This window comes from Peromyscus maniculatus, chromosome 20 (genome assembly GCF_049852395.1).
Source record: "Peromyscus maniculatus bairdii isolate BWxNUB_F1_BW_parent chromosome 20, HU_Pman_BW_mat_3.1, whole genome shotgun sequence".
Taxonomy (NCBI): domain Eukaryota; kingdom Metazoa; phylum Chordata; class Mammalia; order Rodentia; family Cricetidae; genus Peromyscus; species Peromyscus maniculatus.
The window spans coordinates 4,496,498-4,502,543 of NC_134871.1; the positions used below are offsets into that span (position 1 = coordinate 4,496,498).

Genomic DNA, 6,046 nt, shown 5'->3' on the forward strand with positions numbered 1-6,046 from the left:
TGTTTTGTTTTTTCGAGACAGGGTTTCTCTGTGTAGTTTTGCGCCTTTCCTGGAGCTCACTTGGTAGCCCAGGCTGGCCTCGAACTCACAGAGATCCACCTGCCTCTGCCTCCCAAGTGCTGGGATTAAAGGCGTGCGCCACCACGCCCGGCAAACAGCAAAGTTTTGAGTGGTAATCAGTCACTTTAAATCACGTGTTGGCTATGTAGAGGAGAAAGGATAAGGGAGACTGGCAGGGAAGGTGAGTGAGAGAAATAGCTCACTGGACACACTGGAAGACCGCAAGCATTTCAAAGCTGTTTTCCGCGTCTCACGAAGGCCGGAACTGCGACCACGGTGAGGGCAAACACTGGTAGCAGCACCATGGCTGCAGGAATCCCACTTGGTTCTCCTTCACCTCGATGTACTATAGGTCCATTCTGCACTGGTAACCTATGCTGTGCTCGCGGGGACACAGCATATCCCGCATTACGAAAGAGGTCTACAGCATCCGGGTGTAGCAGGTTCTTTAGGTCTCGGCCATTTACCCAGAGGATCTTATCACCCTCCTGGAGCCGCCCATCCCGGGCCACAGCGGCCCCCCGCCCCCCCCCCCCTCGCCTCCCCCCCGCCTCCCCCCCGCCTCCCCCCCCCCCCGCCTCCCCCTGCCCCCCCCCCCCCCCCCCGTCCTCTTTGATGCTGCTGACGTAGATGCCACTGTTGTTGGAGACTTACTGTTGATCTGTCCCACCGACGATGTTGAAGCCCAGCCCGGAGGGTCCTCTCGTCAGGTTGATCTCTTCCTCCATGACTAAATAATCCACCCATTGGTTCATGTCTGACAGCGCTCCAGGCGGAAGTCTGGGGGGGTCAGGGTGCTCCGCGCAGGTGAAGGTGAATCAAGCTCCATGCTGTATTCCCAGCATAGCTTTTGTGCTGTGCTTTTTGTGCGTGTGTGTGTGTGTGTGTGTGTGTGTGTGTGTGTGTGTGTAGACCAGACTAGCCTCAAACTCACAGAGATCCGCCTGCCTCTGCCTCCCGAGTGCTGGGGTTCAGGTGTGCGCCACCACTGCCCGGCTTGTGCTGTACTTTTTACAACAGTTTTTTTTTTTTTTTTTTTTTTTTTTTTTTTTTTTTTTTTTTTACTTCATTCTAGTGTTTGATGTAATCATGTGGTCTTTGAACCAATTTAATCTATATATGTGGTTGTCCATTGTGAGTACCACATGAAAATGTACTTTGATTTTCTTTTGCTATCACAGAACACTTGAGACTTGGAAGTTTTTTTCTTTTCTTTTCTTCCTTTGAGACAGGGTTTCCTTGTGCACCTCTGGCTGTCCTGGAACTCGCTCTGTAGACCAGGCTGGCCTCCAACTCAGAGATCCGCCTGCCTCTGCCTCCTGAGTGCTGGGATTAAAGGCGTGGGCCACCACCACCCAGCCTGAGTAATATACTCTTTAACAGTCCAGTTTCAGGAAAATTAGTTCCTGGGAGAATTAATCTCCCAACACAGCTACAGTGGCAACCATTATTATTATTATTATTATTATTATTATCTCATATATTACATTCCGACCTCAGTTTCCCCTCCCTCCATTCCTCCCAGTTTCCTACCACCACCACCACCACCACCTCCTCTCTCCCCTAGATCCACTCCTCTTCCATTTTCCTTCAGAAAATAACAGGCCTTCCAGGGATATCAACCGAACATGACATAACAAGTTACATAAAGACTAGGCTCCTCCCCTCATATCAAGGCTGGACAAGGCGACCTAGCAGAAGGAAAAGGGTCCCAAAAGCAGGCAAAGGAGTCAGAGATACCCCCCACTTCCATTTTTAAGAGTTCCACAAGAACACTAAGCCAAACAACCATAACATATATGCAGAGGACCTAGCTCAGACTCATACAGGCTCCCTGATCGTCGCTTCAGTCTCTGTGAGTCCCTATGAGGCCAGGTGAGTTGATTCTGTGGGCCTGTTCTTGTGGTGTTCTCCACACTTCTGGTTCCTACAATCCTTCCTCCTCCTCTTCCTTGGGATTCCCCGAGCTCAGCCTAATGTTTGGCTGTGGGTCTCTGCATCTGCTCATATCAGTTGCTGGATGAAGCCTCTCTAATGATGATTATGCTAGGCTCCAGCCTACGGGTATAGCAGAACAGCATTAGGAATAATTTCATTGACTTTTTTTTCTTCTTTCACTGGTCGTGTTTGGTTCTATCTGATGTCTCTGGGGTGCCCAGCCTCTGCCCATTCAGGAAGTGTCAGGCATGGACTCCCTCTTGTGGTGTGGGCCTCAAGTGGGACCAGTCATTGGTTGGCCACTCCCACAAGGTTTTCAGGCTTTCACAACTTCTGGCTGGGTTGCTGTCCCACTCTCACCACTGGAAGCCTGTGGTAACCAAACTTTAACTGAATTTTGGCAGGTGCAAACCACAGTGACAAGTGTGTAATATTATATGGAGCTGACTGGAAACGATTTACCCATCCCCTCCATTGCTGGGCATTACAGTTGAGATATTTTGCTACTGAAAATAGCATTGCAATGAATAGTATGCAAATTTCTTAATTTGAGCCATTTCCTTTGAATTAATTCCCGATTGTGATATTCTGGAGCACTGTGCATCCACCACAGAAATGGGGACTGGAAGTGTTTTGTGAGGAGTGTTCTACATTTTAGTGTCTTCGGAGCTGTGACTGGATTTGCAATATGTGAAGATTCCATAAATGCTCATTTAGAATAAGTCTAGTTTATCGTGTTAAGAAAGCATAGCCATTGGGATCTTGTTTACAATTTTTTTAAACACCAGGTTGGTTATATTTATTATCTTTTGATCTTCGAACCACAAATTATTCATGTTTTCTGATTCCTTAATATTTTCCTTAGTTCCTCAAATTACTCTTACTCGTGGGTGTTGTTTTTCCATAAACTGAGGGGTTTTTTTTGTATTTTAATCAAGGTTTGGTCATTTAAAAAGGTTGGTTTATAATTGCATTTTTAAAAATACATGTGTATGTGTCTCTCTGTGTGGGTATGTGCATGTGAGTGCTGGTGCCCAAGGAAGCCGGAGGATGGCACCAAATCTCCTGGGGCTAGAGTTACAAAGTGGTTATGATCCATGTCGGGTGCTGAGAACCAAACTCTGGCCCTCTGCAAAAACAATATGGTTTCTTAGCAACTGGTCCACCTCTCCACCTCACCACTGGAGAGGTGGACCAGTTGGCTTTAATCCCAGCACTTGGGAGGCAGAGTCAGGTGGATCTCTGTGAGTTTGAAGCCAGCCTGGTCTACAGAGTGAGATCCAGGACAGCCAGGACTGTTACACAGAAAAACCCTGTCTTGAAAAACAAAACAAAACAAAACAAATAAAAAAGTGCATGTCCCGACATGCGTCAGTTTTCTCCTCCCACCCTTGCCTGAGTTCTGAGGTCATCAGGCTTGCACACCCGTACCTGCTGAGCCATCCTCACTTAGACATGTACGAAGAGAGAGGGTCAGTGGCCAGATGTTCACGAAGAGGTATGGCCAGATGTTCACGAAGAGGTAGTTACAGAAGGCAGCTCAGGAGACAATCCTGGGTGGGTGTCACCCACTTAGGCTCTGTTTAGTGATTCGCTGGTCTGGGTTTGCCTCTGTCTCCAGGAAGCACTGGCCTCCTCCCAACTGTTTTCCACCCAAACCTCCAAGCTTTCCTAGAGGCCCTCAGACTGGCCCTTCCTGCATCAATCTCAGAGAAGTCACTTCTAGGACCCTCTCTTGGATAGACTAATTCCAACTCAATAAAATATCTCTGAATAAAGGATTCAGGGCCAGGCCAGGGCAACAGCCTGCATCTGTCGCTCCTGCTTCAGGAGCAGAGAGGTAGGGAAATGCCACTTCAGTGTTTAGCATCTTCCCTGTCCTGGGGTAGAAGCTAGGCTCTTTATAAGCCTGTCAGGGTAGCTGCGTTCTCAGCTTGTTGCACCCAAGCCATACCTTTGCCCATGCGTGCAGGTAGAAGCAAGCAGCTATGGACCTCTCAACCTCACACACTGTTGTTAACCCTCTACATCAGGTATCTAGGAGGGATTATAAATGCTGACAGCTTTGCCCAGCTAAAGGAGACTGCATTTTCTATTCCTTTGTGTCGACTCTTCTAGTGTTCTGATCCGGTCCCAACCCTAGCTCCCACCCGAGCCATGGTAGAAGCCTTCTACATTTATTTCTTCTGCCCGGTCCTCACCAACTACCCAGTTAGTTCACTTTCTGAAAAGATTCACTCAGAGCTCCTCCAGAACTGTATCCACTGAGCACCCTTTATGTAGCATGTATGCTCATGAGTGTGTGTGTGTGTGTGTGAGATGTATGTGTGATGTATGTGGTTAAGTAGGTATGTGCACAGGTGTGTGCAAATATGGGTGTGTTTGTGTGTCTGCGTTTGTGTGGGTGTGATGGATGTGTTTTGCGTGAGTGTGTGGGCATGTGGTTTTGTGCAAATGTGTGTGTGTTTGTGTGCCTGTGTGTTTGTGTGGGTTTGTGTGATGTATATGTTTGTGTGGGTGTGTGCACATGTGGGTGTGTGCACGTGGAGGTCAGAGGTCAGTGTCAGGTGTCTTCCTCAACTGGCTCTCCATCTTATTTTTTGAAATCGGGTCTCTTGCTGACCCTGGAGCTCACTGATTGGCTAGGCTGGCTGGCCAGTGAGCTCCACGATCGATCCTCTGATTCTACTTCCCCAGCACTGGGATTACATATGCACACCTCTGGGTCTGGATTTTATAGCTGCTGAGGACCCAAACTCAGGGCTTGTGTGTGCATGTGGCAAGTACTTTATTGACTCAGCATCCCCCTGGCCCCTCTGGTAGCACTCTTGAACCTGTCTATGCCCCACCCCTCTCATGATGCATCCCAGGTCCTCTGCCTAAGTTGGTGGGGATGACAGTAGCTATAGAAGGCATCTGTCTGTGTGCCACTCTGCTATTCTCGGAACGCCTGCCATGCTATAAAAGGGGGTCTTACAATTGGAAAGTGGTAGAGACTATTCAGAAAAGAAAATGGAGCAAAGGGTCTCTGACCTTAAGGTGACATCAGCTCAGGGTGATTAGTCTAATGTGGGTGTAATGATTAGTAATCTAAGACACGGCGCTAACCCGCTGTGTTTTCCTAAATTTATAGCCTTATTTCCTCCTTCAAAATTGTGGCCGTATCAGAGCAAAGATCACATTTCCCACTAATAGCATTTTTTTTCCCCAGGAACTTGGTGCTTTGCTAGATAGCATGTACACCCCGTCCATCGGTACTACGGGGACAGTGAGAAGAACTGGATGCTCATGGAATAAGCGCACACTATGGAGACGGGGTTTTGTTAAATACCAGGCAGCCAGAGAATATGAAACTCAAGGTCACATAGCTCCTTAGAGGCAGATAAGGCAGGAACTCGGTTCTCACAAATGCCTGCTTGAAATGCTCCCGGCCCGGCCCCACAACCTGTACCTCAGTGCGCATGGCACTCACAACACGGCTCTCTAGCTCTCAGATCTAAAGACCTCATCCATCCTAGACTCCCCCAGATGCTGCTTATCTTTTGGAGGAGCCTGAAGACAGTGGCTCCAGAGTCGTTTATTGGAAGCTTGGCCAGAAACTTGCAGTGGCATGGAGATGTCTAACCTCTCCAAAACATACTCTCTGCCCAGAACCTGTCTTCTCCATCCCAACCCTCTCCATTCCCACCCTCCCTGTCTACACTCTCCATTCCCACCCTCCCTGTGTCTACACTCTCCATGCTTACCTTCTCTATCTCTACCCTTTCCACCCCATCTTCTCCACCCACACCCTCTCCATCCCTAGACTATCCACCCCTACCCTTTCCACTCATACTCTATCTCTACCTTTCTACCCTCATCCTCTCCATCCACCCCTATCTTCTCCATCCCTAGACTATCCATCCCTATCTCCACCATCTCCAGCCTCTCCATTCCTTTCTCCACTCATTGGGCATATGGTATCCTCTACTGTGGCACCCTGTCAGAGACCACTTCACTGAGCTATTGGCCCACTTTCCTGATAAATTAGAAACTTGTTGGACTTGGT

The 6,046-nt window shown here is 48.4% G+C and overlaps 1 pseudogene; it reads right to left on the reverse strand.

Annotated features, from left to right (window-relative positions):
* Positions 1 to 290: 290 nt before the first annotated feature.
* On the reverse strand, positions 291 to 830 carry LOC102906243 (synaptojanin-2-binding protein-like; annotated as a pseudogene).
* Between the last annotated feature and the right edge of the window lie 5,216 nt (positions 831 to 6,046).